Raw genomic sequence first — 14,791 nt, forward strand, 5'->3', positions numbered from 1 at the left:
ATTTCTGAGTTGTAACAAGTCATTAAAAATAAGCATCTATGCTAATTTTTTAGTTAAGTTAATCACAACTATTTTTTCTTCTATTTTTTTCTGAATTGCAATAAGTCATTAAAAATAAGAATCTATGCTCATTTTTTATGTAAATTAATCACAACTGCTTTCGCTTCTATTTATTTCTGAGTAGTTTTTTATATAGCTTTTTTTCTTTTCTGCTATATTTATTTTTTTCTTTTTATTTCTGAGTTATAATAAGTCATTAAAAATAAGCATCTATGCTCATTTTTTAGTTAAGTTAATCACAACTATTAAAAATAAGTCATTAAAAATAAAAAAGAGGCGCAATGCTCGTTATTATATATGATGATGTATGATGCGCATGCATGAGCATGTTATATCAGCGGGTGAAATGAACATAGCAGCAGCGTTGATAAACCAAGGACGAAGATACAAGAGAGGACACTTCTCTCTATTAGCTAGCTAATAACAACCTAAAAATAACCCCCAAAACCCCTAAAGCAGCCACATTTGTAAAAATAACATGAACTTTTGGTTCCGGTTGGAGCCACCAACCGGGACCAAAGGCCCCTCTGACTGGGCTCGGTGGACCGGCCACGTGGAGGCACATCTGTCCCGGTTCGAGTTTGAACCGGGACTAATGGGTGGAGGTATTAATAACGACCCATTAGTTCCGGTTCATGAACCGGGACTAAAGGCCCTTACGAACCGGGACTAATGTGTGTTTTTCTACTAGTGAAATGAATAATAGAAGTGCAAAAAAAAATCCAAAAAATAAGAAAAAAGAAATGCTTCCGGCTTTAGTATAGTAACTTATTAGTACATGACCCCGTTCAAACATGGAGACGTTTCGCAGAGCAATATCCACTAGCAGTGCAAGCCCAATAGATTTGAAATTTTGATGTTTATTTCCTGTAATTCAGGTCTGCGCCTAGGCCCGTCTACATCTGATGAAAAGTAAATTAAAAAAAATTAGTAGAATAATTTTTAAAAAATCTGATATTTGTTTGGCATCAAAGCTGCTCAGGAGTACAAAGAGCATGCAAATTTTCGCAGTGTTGGGGCATTTGAGGACCTCTAGGAAAAACAATCGGGTCCAAATAGTGTTCTTTCTCAAAGTTTTTTTCACAATCAATTTTTGTCTTTTTGCCACTGCATTTTGCACGCACAACGCGCATTCGAGCGTCTTTGATGGTAAAAGTTTCATTTTCTTTTGTATTTTATTTAAATTTACTGTGCACACGTAGGTGGAGATGCACCTTGGCACTGAATCCTTGAACTTCTTTTTTTCTTCTTGTTTTCTACTTTTGAATGAGATAAATACAACATAGGAAGCCAACGTCACACTCAATCGATGGCGATTTAGCAAAACAAAAAAACATAGTGGAGTGAGCGATACCGAAAAGAGACCTAGCAGCAACCCATTTCGTGGTGTATCTTTATCCTAAACAAATCTTGGAAATTCCTTTGGCCATTGCTAGTTCATGCTAACAATAAAGTGACGCCAGCTGCAGGTTTTCTGGATTCTCAGCTGAGCCTGAGGCAATACAAGGATCCCTTAATTATTTACTGTGAGGCGTTTTCCTGAATTCTCAGCTGCAGAACACAGGTTAGCATGGGTACCAGAGGATCCGAATCGACAGACCACTATTTCCTTGCACATCCATGGAGTTGAAGCACAACAACTAAAAGGAAGAACATCCAATTAATGATTTAAACTAGAAATTGATTTTTTTATACATAGTTAAAGATCTAGTATTCGCTCGCCTTTCTTGTTTCCGAACAATTTGAAAACGTCGATCCGTCGCGGCATAGTTGCATCCTTTATTAGAGCAACTCCAACAGGCCGACCCAAACGGACATGCGTTTTGTCCTTTTTTGTCCGTTTGGGTCGGCCAAACGGACGTTCGCGTCCGCTTTTTGATTTGGGTCTGCATGTGCGCCCAACGGATGGCTTGACGCATTTTTGCCATGTCTGTCCTGGCATTTCATCGAACACGTAGCAGGCAGCGGGGTTGGCAGAGGCTAGACGGCCAGCGACTGCAGCGGCACAGGCCCGGCACGGGCGCGAGGCGAGGTCAGGACGAGCGGCGCCTGCCGGGCACGGTGAGACACGGCCTGGATGAGTGGCGCCTGCGGAGATGAGCGTCGAAGGGGAGAGGGACGAGCTCCTGTGCGACGCAGGCGTGGCCGGGAAGAGCGTCGCCTGCTGGGCGCGTCGAGGCGCGGCCTGGACGAGCGTCACCTGTGGGAGAGGAGAGGGACGAGCTCCTGTGCTGCTGGCCGTGGCCTCCGCGCAGTCGCCGTCTCCGGCGCGGGCACCCAAGTCAGCAGCTCGCCGCGCCCCCGCTCACCCACTCGCGCCAGCTCGCCGTGCCCCTCGCGCCAAATCGGGGAGCAGCGGTGGAGGAGGAAGGGCGTGATGCGTAGGAGGAGGGGCACTCACCTCCGCGCGGATCTAGCCCGCGACCGGGCGCGCGACCAGGGGCGGCGGCGGCGGTGGCCAGGCGCGCGACCAGGGTAAGCGCCGGGAGACCGGCTAGCAACGCGGCGCAGCGAGGGCTCGCGACGACGGCAGGGCACGCGACCAGGGTAAGCGCCGGGAGACCGGCGAGCGGCGCAGCGCAGCTAGGGCGAGCGGCGAGCAGGGTGGAGAAGGGGTGCTTGATGAGGATACAGACCTGGGGTAGGGTCATAGGCCTGACCTACACACCCTACCCAAGGTCAATACCCCAGAAGATGAGAAGACCAAGAATCCACTCGACGATAGAATCACTCGACCAGAATTCTCTGCCTTCACTCGACCGTATGGGAACCACTCGACTACGTCAAATACCAGGAGTCGGTAGGACGCGCAACGGCCAGATATTCATTCCTTAGTCTTCATGGGCATTTAAGAGTACTTAATGCTGGCATTACCAGTAACGCCCCTTACTTTATGTACATTAGTTCCCTTGTAATGGAGGCAGGCTGGGGTCCTGGCGTACTCTATATAAGCCACCCCCCTCCTCTGGCACAAGGGTTCGCACTCTCTGTAATACAACACACATAATCTAATCGACCGCCTCCGGGCACCGAGACGTAGGGCTATTACTTTCTCGGAGAAGGGCCTGAACTCGTAAATCTCGTGTGTACATCTTCACCATAGCTAGAATCTTGCCTCTCCATACCTACCCCCCTTTCTACTGTCAGGCTTAGAACCACGACAGTTGGCACCCACCGTGGGGCAGGTGTCTTAGCAACTTATTGGTGAAGTTGCAAGTTTTTCCGATCACCATCATCATGGTTTCCGGCAGCGGATTGGCTGAGGGCCGCGAGATCCGTCTCGGCGCGCTCGTTTTCGTCGCCGACGACTCCGCGTGGCTCCAAGAAGCTCCCCTGGACACTGAGGCGCTCCCCGTCCAAGGAGCGACGCACTTCTGCGCGTGCGCTCGAGGCGTTCTTCTTCGGTAGCCGTCGACTCAATACCAGTCAGCTCCAATGGCGGTTTCCCCTCCCGCTGTCCACCGCCGCAAATGATCTGGTCGATCGCGGCTTCAGCTGTGGGTGAAACACGTGGTGGCTCAGCAATCGACCACCCATCAAGTCGCGGCAATCGAGCCCGACGAAACTCTCCACGGCCTGTTCGATCTGTCGACTGGCTCCGCGGAGACCGCATCCGAATGTGATAGCAGCGACCCTGCGGCCGAAGTCTTAATGGTCGATGGGCCTCACAGGCCACCTGGTTTCCGCTGTGAGGGCGGCGAAGACGGAGGCGGCGATCCGTCGCACGCCCAGGAGGAATACCGACCCGAACCTCTTTCTTCTCAGCAGAGGGAAGAACTTCGTCGCCGCAACATGGATGCACTCCACATGCCCATCGTAGGGGAAACCCCCGAGGCTCGGGCCTTGGAGGAGGTGCGCTTAGCTAACCTGGCTGAGCGCACTCGACTAGATAACCTCCAGCGGGCTCTTGACGAGCGCACTCAGGAGCGGATCCATGAGTCCAGTCGACGACAACTCTTTCCGCCTCTACCTATGGTATACCGCACTCCGATTCAGAATCTCACAGCCGCAACCCACATAGCAGAGTCGATCCAACCCTCCCAGTCAGAGGCTGGCAGAGGGTTGATGCAAATCTAGGCCCTGCTCAGGGCGGCAGGAGAGCAGAATACAGCAGTATCTCAGTCGCGAAACATGATTCACAGCAGATCCGTTGCTGCGGACACGATTCAGTCGGCTCACAGCCCCAGATTACCTCCGTGGCGTGAAGAGCGTAGGCAATATGATCATCCACTCGACCGTGACAATCGTTGTCGAGGACCCACGCCTCCCCCGAGGAGTGCGTTGTATGTGCCTCGGCGGAACGATGACATGCGCCATCATAGTGGTGAGCGCAAAGCTTCAGTCGACCCAAGGGAACCAGGCTTTGACGCGAGATCTATCCTTGTTCAAGGCCTGGTTGACCGAAACAGGGCGCACAGAGAAGACCCAGGCAGAGACCATCCAAGTGGCAGTCGAGTGCATGTTTCTGGTCCCGAGTGTTTTAGCGGAGCCATCAGAGCAACAATGATTCCACCCAACTTCAGGCTGGCGTCCGGGGTCAGTAAGTTCACCGGTGAATCCAAGCCGGAAACTTGGCTTGAAGATTACTGAGTGGCTGTGCAGATTGGGGGCGGCAACGACGAGATAGCGATGAAGCATCTCCCTCTTATGTTGGAGGGGTCGGCCCGAGCGTGGCTAACTCAGTTGTCTCCAGGCAGTATTCACAGTTGGGAAGAGCTATCCCGAGTGTTCGTGAGAACTTTCGGGGGCACGTGCAAGCGACCAGCAGGTTTGCCCGAGCTGCAGCATTGTGTGCAGAATCCGAATGAGACTTTGAGGGAGTTCATCCAGAGATGGTCCACTTTGCATCACACCGTCGAGAATGTTCAGAGCATCAAGCTATATGTGCCTTCAAGGAAGGCGTCAAGTACAGGGAGTTGGTCTTGAAATTCGGTCGGACTGGAGATATGACTCTGGCTCGGATGATGGAGATAGCCACCCGGTATGCTAATGGAGAAGAAGAGGATCGACTCCGTAGCGGGAAGAGCAAACCAGTCGGCCAAGACGCCGGTGGAGGTAACTCCAGTCGGAAGCAGAAGCGTAAAGCCGAGCCAACAGCTCCTGGAGAGATTGTAGCAGTGAATCAAGGAAAGTTTAAGGGAAAACCTAAGGGCCCCTGGCCCCCTAAGAAGGTGAAGGATAAAGAAGGAAACGATGTGCTGGATTTACCATGCCACATCCACACGAAGAAATATGAGGAAGGTAATCTGATTTACCCGAAGCATACCACTCGGCAGTGTCGACTCCTAATCCAACAATTCCGAGACAAACCACCCAATGAGAAAGAAAATGAGTCGGACAAGGAGGAAGATGAAGAGGAAGATGACGGTTATCCCAAAGTTAATTCCACTCATATGATTTTTGCTGATGTTGAAAGCAAGAGTTGATTGAAGGTCATCAACAGAGAAGTGAACATGGTCGCCCCTGCAGAGAAGACCACCTATCTGAGATGGTCTCAGACAGCGATAACATTTGACCAGTCGGACCATCCCGCTCGTGTGGCCACCCCTGGGAGGCAAGCACTGGTGGTCGACCCTATGGTTGGGGGCACTCGACTGACCAAAGTACTGATGGATGGTGACAGTGGCCTGAACATCCTTTACGCTGAAACCTTGAAGGGGATGGGCATTCCGATGTCCAAACTTAGTGAGAGCAACATGAGTTTCCACGGTGTTATCCCTGGAATCACTCGTACAGATCGCCCTTGACGTGGTTTTCGGTGATTCCAAGCATTACCGTAAGGAGAAGTTGACATTTGAAGTCGTGGATTTCCAGAGCGCCTATCATGCCATTTTGGGTAGGCCAGCCTATGCACGTTTTATGGCTCGACCATGTTATGTGTACCTCAAGTTGAAGATGCCTGGCCCCAAAGGTGTGATCACAGTAACTGGCAATCGGCAGAAGGCGGAGGAATGCTTTCAGAAAGGTTCCTAAATCGCCAATGCTCAGATGGCAGCAGTCGAATTGCAAGAGTATCAGAAGAGTGCAGATCCGAGTGATTTGCTCCGAGCCAAGAAGCCCGCTACGGACTCTGCATTTCAGTCGACTGGTAAAATGAAGCGTATTCATATTCACCCGACCGATCCCAATGCTGCGCCGACTCATATTTCAACGACGCTCGACAGCAAATAGGAAGAAGCACTCATCCAGTTCCTCCGTGAGAACTGGGACATCTTCGCATGGAAACCCTCTGACATGCTAGGTGTACCCAGGGGACTGGATGAGCATCGTTTGTGTGTCTACCCCAAAGTAAAACCCGTCAAAGAGCATCTTCGATGGTCCGCCGTGCAGAAGAGGAAAGCAATTGGCGAAGAAGTGGCTCGACTGTTGGCAGCAGAGTTCATCCGTGAAATCTACCACTCCGAGTGGTTAGCCAATGTAGTCATGGTTCCCAAGAAGGATGATTCACTTCGTATGTGCATCAATTTCAAGCATATCAATCGGGCCTGCCCGAAAGATCACTTCCCTCTCCCTCGCATCGATCAGATTGTCGACTCGACTGCGGGGTGCGAGCGTTTGTCTTTCCTAGATGCGTATTCCGGATACCATCAGATCCGACTGTATGGTCCCGATGAAATAAAAATAGCCTTCATCACCCCATTTGGCTGCTTTTGCTATGTTACCATGCCTTTCGATTTGAAAAATGCCGGAGCCACATTCATGAGAATGATTCAGAAGTGCCTGCTCACTCAAATCAGTCGGAATGTGGAAGCATACATGGACGACATTGTGGTCAAGTCTTGCAAAGGTTCCAACCTATTGACTGACCTTGCAGAAACCTTTGCCAACCCGAGGAGGTACGATATCAAGCTTAATCCGTCAAAAATCACGTTCGGAGTTCCAAGAGGAAAGTTACTCGGTTTTCTCGTTTTCGAACGAGGGATCGACGCCAATCCAGAAAAAGTTGATACCATCCTTCGAATGAAACGCCCCGTGCGAGTGCATGACGTTCAGAAGCTGACTGGTTGTCTGGCCGCCCTGAGTCGATTCATTTCTTGTCTCGGTGAAAAGGCCTTGCCTCTTTACCGACTAATGAAGAAGTCTGATAAGTTCGAGTGGACTGATGAAGCTGACACAGCGTTTGCAGAGCTCAAAACCCTGCTTTCCACCCAGCCGGTGCTCGTCGCACCAATCAGCAAAGAGCCTTTACTGCTTTATATTGCTGCCACTAGACAAGTTGTCAGCACAGTACTCACGGTCGAGCGAGAAGAAGAAGGAAAAGCTTACAAGGTTCAACGCCCGGTCTATTATCTCTCTGAAGTTTTGACTCCATCCAAGCAACGATACCCACATTATCAGAAGCTTGTATATGGAATATACATGACCATGAAGAAAGTCGTGCACTATTTCTCTGACCACTCCATTACAGTCGTCAGTGGCGCACCACTATCTGAAATTCTGAATAACAGAGACGCCACCGGTCGAGTAGCAAAATGGGTGATTGAACTCCTTCCATTAGATATCAAGTTCGAGGCAAAGAAGGCCATCAAGTCCCAAGCAATTGCAGATTTCCTTGCCGAGTGGATTGAGCAGCAATTGCCGACTCAAGTTCACTCGGAGCATTGGACTATGTTCTTTGATGGCTCCAACATGCTGAATGGTTCAGGCGCTGGAGTAGTGTTGGTATCCCCCCGTGGAGACAGGCTCAGTTATGTTCTCCAGATTCATTTTGATTGCTCCAATAACGAAGCCGAATACGAAGCACTCCTATACGGGTTGCGTATGGCCATATCACTTGGCGTCCGTCGCCTTGTGGTCTAAGGCGACTCAGATTTGGTGGTTAACCAAATGATGAAGGAATGGGATGTCAGGAGCCCAGCCATGACTGGTTACTCCAACGCGGTGAGAAAGCCGGAGAAGAGGTTTGAAGGGTTGGAGCTCCACCACATTCCCTGACTGAAAAGTCAAGCTGCAGATGAGTTAGCCAAGATAGGTTCAAAGAGAGAGGCCATTCCCTGAAACGTGTTTCTGGAACATATTCATTCACCTTCAGTTCAGGAAGATCCTTTCACCTTGGAGTCACCGCAGCCCAAGAGTCCCACAAATCCGACTGAAGTTGAAATCCTAGCCGTGGTCGATTTAGTGATGGAGGTTTTGGTCATCACTCCCGACTGGATAGTGCCATACATCGCTTACATTCTTAGGAAGGAACTCCCAAAGGATGAGGAAGAGGCTCGACAGATTGTCCGACGGTCTAAAGCCTTTACTGTAATAAAGGGACAGTTGTTCAGAGAAAGTGCGACTGGGGTTTGCCAGAAGTGCATCACGCCAGAAGAAGGCCGAATGATTCTCAATGATATTCACTCGAGGACCTGTGGTCACCATGCGTCTTCTCGGACCATCGTGGCCAAAGCATTCCGAGCCGGATTTTATTGGCCGTACGCCAACGAGATGGCAAAGGAGATAGTGGATAAGTCTGAAGGGTGTCAGTTTTACTCCAATATGTCACACAAACCCGCATCAACTCTAAAGACTATTCCACTCGTCTGGCCTTTTGCCATTTGGGGATTGGACATGGTTGGACCTCTGAGGATCGGCAGGAGCGGATTTACCCATGTGCTGGTAGCAGTCGACAAGTTTACTAAGTGGATCGAAGCCAAGCCCATCAAAAACCTTGAAGCAAGCACTTGTAACGCCCCGGATTCGATGCGCCAGGTGTCTGCCAGTTATTCAACGTTGTTGCCATGTCATTTGCTTGCGTGTTGCATTTTATCATATCATCATGTGCATTGCATTGCGTACGTGTTCGTCTCATGCATTCGAGCATTTTCCCCGTTGTCCATTTCGCGATCCGGCACTCCTATGTTCCCCGACGTATCCTTTTATCTATCGTTGTGTGCGGGTGTTAAACTTTCTCGGAATGGCCCGAGGTTTGCTAAGCGGCCTTGGTATAGCACTGGTAGACCGCCTGTCAAGTTCCGTGTCATTTGGAGGTTGTTTGATGCTCCAACGGTTAACCGGGTAACCGCAAAACCCCCTTTTCTCTTGCAGCCCAGCACCCCTCTAAATCAGCCTACTAACCCAGCAAACTCCCCTCCATGCTCTCGGTCGTTCGATCATGATCGTATGGGCGAAAACCGATCCTCATTTGGACTCTCCTAGCTCCCTCTACCTATAAATATGTGCTCTTCCCAAAAATCTCGCAGTCCAACCCTAGCCAAACTCCTTCCCGCCACCGGACGTGTCCGCCTCCGCACCAGACGTGTCCTCCGCCGCCTCCTTGCCCAATCCTGACGCGCCACGTGTCCCCCGCGCCTCCTCTCTCTCCTCCCGCCGCCGTCGGCCCGCGAAGCCCATCTGGAGCCCGCGTCGGGCCCGGATCCGCCCGGAGCCGCCTGATCCCGCACACCCGAGCGCACGTGCTTGGCCTCCCGATCTAGCCCCTGCCACCGGTCATCTTCTCCGCCGCTGCTCGCCAGAGCTGCTCCAGGATCTCGCCGGAGACCTCAAGCAGGCCAGGCCCCGCCTCCCGTGCCCTCGTGTCTCTCCTTCTTCTGTTTGCTCTCACCCTCGCGCAGCTCTCTCTCCCTCACGCAGCTCTCTCTCTCTCCTTGTACCAGGAGCTTCCATGGTCGCCCCGATCTCCGCGCTCGCGCCGCCCCAAGCCGCCTCAACGCTGGGAATGGGTTGCCCCGTGCCCGATCTACCCATTCAGGGCCTTCCCGACGCCCACCGGAGTCCCAGCCCCCTCCACATCGGCGTTGACTTCCGCCATGGCTGCTCTGTACGAGGAATGGAGCTTCCCCGACCTGCCAGTTTTTTTCGCGAGGTGAAAAACGGCTAAGTCCCCGAAATATTTTGCATTATCACGCCATGTTCATCGCATCACATCTCCATTCATACTGCTCCGTTTCGTGCGTGTAATATGTCAAATTGTTCGTCTCAACAAGTACTTCATTTCATTCCATTGCATCATGTTCATTTGAGCTCATCTTGATGCCTGAATCATCGTTGCAAGAGTGCTTCATAATGTTAGTTCCTGTTTCTTAACAAAACTTGCTCTTTTGTCATTTTTGCCATGTTTGATGTGTGCATCCTATGAGGTTGATGTCTACATGTGTTTTGAACTATGACATGTCTTCCTTACAGAGGTGCTTACCATGTATTTTTGTGATCAATGTGGTGACTAGCACAAGCATGCAAACTAGGCTTCGCGATGTTGCTGATTTTAGTCCCTGTTCTGCTGTTATTTTGATGCCATGTAAATTTGATGCTACAGAGAGATCCATGCATATTTTGAGATTCTTCAGTAAGTATGTTTTGAACATATGGTTGTCCTCTATCCATTCATGCCCCTGTTTGCAATTATGAAGTAGTCTAGCATGTCACTTTCTTGCTCTACTTTTGCTACAAAATGTTTCCTGGCAGATTGTTTACATGTTATTCAATTTTGCCAAGGTTGTTGTAGTTGATCCTTGCATGCTATGAACTTGTTCTTGCCTTGGTTTGTTTTATAAACATGTCTTATTGCTGATGCTATGCTTATATTGTCATGCAATGACTTGCGGTGAGTGAATCGAGCTTGTTAAGTAGGGTACTTGCTGTTGCTGTTTTGCTAGGCTGAATCTGTTATTTCGTGATGCTATGTAAACCTGCTTCTACAAATCATTCTATGCATAATCTGGAGATGTTCACTAAGGGTGTTTTGTTATACCTGTTATGCTCTATCCATCCATGCGCCTGGTTGCAATTATACCTTGCTGTAGATTGTTGTAATCTTGCTCCAAAGTTGCTAAATAATGTTGCTGTCAGCCTGTTAACATTAAGTTCAGTTGTTGCCATGATTGTTGCTAATGTTCCATGCACCCTATGAACTTGATCTTGCCATGCTTAGCTTCACAAACATGTCTTATTACTGTTGGTTTCCTTGCCATGCCATATATTTCTCTGTGGTGAGTGGTACAAGATCACCAACATGCCTTCATAATTCTGTTTCTGCCATGTTTGAATCTGTATTATAACTTGCCATGTTTACATGGGTGCCATCATATTTTCTGATCCTTTTGGCTCATGGTCAGTAAGGGACTCTTGTTCTATGCAATTAGTAGGTTCATTCCATGCCTTTGTTTGCCATGATAAGTTCCTGTAGCATGTTGTTTGATAGCTCTAAACATTGCAACCTGATGTTATTTTCTGCAAAGTCTGAACTGTTATTATTTGCAATCTTGCCATGTGTGTTTGAGCATGTTTTAGTGATTTCTGGAGATAGCTCAGTGTTCATGTTTTGTTATGCTTTACCTGTACATCATGCCCATGTCTTTTTTTTTCATGTTGAGATGATGTAGCATATTGTTTTGATGCTCGCAAGATGCCTAGTTGCTATTTTGGACAGATTGTTGCTATAACTTGTTTCATGTGTGTGTGTTGTACCGTTGCTCCGTTTTGAGTGTGCTCTATATGAAACTTGCTTAGAATTGCATGTAGTTTCATATTATCATGTTGCATCCTTGTTTTGAGGTGTTTGCTTGATGTTTGGGTGCATTTTGCATCAATGCCATGTTTAACTTGTTTTGCTCATATCTTCTAGGCCGTAGCTCCGAACTAAATAAACTTTACATGTAACTTGACTAGAATTTCGTGTAGATCATCTTGGTGCATCTTAACTCGCTGTTTAACAACTTGAACATAAGGTTTATTCAGATCTGGACCAATTTTGAAATATGCATATGAGGACTTACCGGAATTGTTATATGTTGTTCCCGGCCTCATTTAAACTTGCCTTGATGTGTTGCTCTTGTTTGCTTCATCTCTTGCCATGAGTAGTTTCATGTAGCCTTGTCATGCATCATGCTTGGTTGTGCATCATGTCTTGTATATGTGTGGTGTGTTTACCATGTTGTGTGCTTCTTTTCGATAGTTCCCGTATCGTTGCGATCGCGAGGATTCGTTCGTCTACGCTTGGTTCGGCTTCATCCGTTCATCTTCTTCATGGACTCGTTCTTCTTCCTTGCAGGATTTCAGGCAAGATGACCGCTACCCTGGATCTCACTACTATCATTGCTATGCTAGTTGCTTCGTTCTATCGCTATGCTGCGTTACCTATCTTTTGCTCCTCAAGCCTCCCAAATTGCCATGAACCTCTAACCTTTGACACCCTTCCTAGCAAACCATTGTTTGGCTATGTTACCGCTTTGCTCAACCCCTCTTATAGCGTTGTTAGTTGCAGGTGAAGTTGAAGATTGCCCCATGATGGACAGGTTTATGTTGGGATATCACAATATCTCTTATTTAATTAATGCATCTATATACTTGGTAAAGGGTGGAAGACTCGGCCTTATGCCTGGTGTTTTGTTCCACTCTTGCCGCCCTAGTTTCCGTCATATCGGTGTTATGTTCTCGGATTTTGCGTTCCTTATGCGGTTGGGTGATTTATGGGACCCCCTTGACAGTTCGCTTTGAATCAAACTCCTCCAGCAAGGCCCAACCTTGGTTTTACCATTTGCCTCACCACCACCTATATTTCCCTTGGGAGTAATTAACCCAAGGGTCATCTTTATTTTAGCCCCCCCCCCGGGCCAGTGCTTGTCTAAGTGTTGGTCCGAATCGGGCAGACTGCGAGGCCACCTCGGGGCAACTCGAGGGCTGGTTTTACTCGTAGGCTGACCTACCCGGTGTTGCCCTGAGAACGAGATATGTGAAGCTCCTATCGGGATTGTCGGTGCATCGGGCGGTCTTGCCGGTCTTGTTTTACCATTGTCGAAATGTCTTGTAAAGCGGGATTCCGAGTCTGATCGGGTCTTCCTAGGAGAAGGTATATCCTTGATTGATCGCGAGAGCTTATCATGGGCTAAGTTGGGACACCCCTGCAGGGTATAATCTTTCGAAAGCCGTGCCTGTGGTTATAGGCAGATGGGAATTTGTTAATGTCCGGTTGTAGATAACTTGACACCAGATACGAATTAAAATGCATCAACCGCGTGTGTAGCCGTGATGGTCTCTTTTCGGCGGAGTCCGGGAAGTGAACACGGTTTTGGGTTATGATTGACGTAAGTAGGAGTTCAGGATCACTTCTTGATCATTGCTAGTTTCACGACTGTTCCGCTTGCTCTCTTCTCGCTCTTATTTGCGTATGTTAGCCACCATATATGCTTAGTCGCTGCTGCAGCCTCACCACTTTAGCCCTTCCTTTCCCTTTAAGCTTTGCTAGTCTTGATACCCATGGTAATGGGATTGCTGAGTCCTCGTGGCTCACAGATTACTACAACAACAGTTGCAGGTACAGGTTTATGCGATGATCATGACGCGTGAGCGATGTTTGCTTGTTCTGGAGTTCTTCTTCTGCTTCTTCTTCGATCAGGGGATAGGTTCCAGGTCGGCAGCCTGGGCTAGCAGGGTGGATGTCGTTTGAGTTTCTGTTTGTGTTTCATCCATAGTCAGATGATGCTCTTATGTATGATGATGTTGTATTCGTGTGGCATTGTATGCCTTTTGTATGTATCCCCATCTATTTGTAATGTTGATATAATGATATCCACCTTGCAAAAGCGTTTCAATATGCGGTTCTATCCTTGGTGGGACCTTCGAGTCTCTTTAGAATAGTGTCGCATATTGGGCGTGACAGCACTGCTGTGAGTTTTATTAGAGAGTTGATATTCAGATATGGTGTACCACACAACATCATCACAGATAATGGGTCGAACTTCGACTCCGACGAATTCAGAACCTTTTGCACTTCCCAAGGCACGAGGGTCGATTACGCTTTGGTTGCCCACCCTCAATCGAATGGACAGACTGAGCGGGCGAATGGATTGATTCTCAAAGGATTGAAGCCTCGGTTAATGCGCGACCTCAAGCACGCGGCTGGAGCTTGGGTCGATGAGCTCCTATCAGTGCTGTGGGGGCTGAGGACAACTCCCAATCGGTCGACTGGACGGACTCCATTCTTCTTAGTCTACGGAGCCGAAGCCGTTTTGCCGAGCGATTTGCTCCACAACGCTCCCCGAGTCGAACTCTTCTCAGAGGAGGAAGCAGAGCAAGCTCGACAAGATGCAGTCGACCTCCTGGAGGAAGAAAGAGAGATGGCCTTGATCTGGTCGACCATTTATCAGCAAGACCTACGTTGATTCCACGCCAGGAACGTAAGGGGTCGGGAATTCTAGGAAGGGGACTTGGTCCTCCGAGTGGATCAGCAGAAGCCACACAAGCTCGCCCCCGCTTGGGAAGGCCCTTTCGTCATCACCAAGGTGCTCCACAACGGAGCATATCCTCTCTTCAACGTCGAGCACAACAAAGATGAGCCACACGCCTGGAACGCGAAACTGCTCCGTCCTTTTTACTCTTAAATATTTAGACTAATGAGATGTAATAAGAAGTACCTCTTAGCTTGTTTATCAAAAGACATCATTTTACAGTCTTCCGAATGATTGTTGTTTATTTCTTCTGTATGCATTGCCTTGGCAGCAAACCTGTTTCGCCTAAGATAAAGTTATAAAATCCTACCGAGTGGCGAGTCCGCCTCCCACTCGGGGGGCTTAGCTGCTGCCCAGTGCTCGCCTAAGTTTATAAAATCCTACCGAGTGGCGAGTCCGCCTCCCATTCGGGGGCTTAGCTACAGCCCAGTGCTCGCCTAAGTTTGTAAAAATCCTACCGAGTGGCGAGTCCGCCTCCCACTCGGGGGCTTAGCTGCAGCCCAGTGCTCGCCTAAGTTTGTAAAATCCTACCGAGTGGTGAGTCCACCTCCCACTCGGGGGCT

General features: G+C 49.0%; 1 pseudogene; it reads left to right on the forward strand.

The window, feature by feature from the left end:
* The first annotated feature begins 2,156 nt into the window (after positions 1–2,156).
* Positions 2,157–14,791, forward strand: part of LOC119279278 — a 39,995-nt pseudogene continuing 27,360 nt past the window's right edge.

The sequence above is a fragment of the Triticum dicoccoides genome, chromosome 3B (genome assembly GCF_002162155.2).
Source record: "Triticum dicoccoides isolate Atlit2015 ecotype Zavitan chromosome 3B, WEW_v2.0, whole genome shotgun sequence".
Taxonomy (NCBI): domain Eukaryota; kingdom Viridiplantae; phylum Streptophyta; class Magnoliopsida; order Poales; family Poaceae; genus Triticum; species Triticum dicoccoides.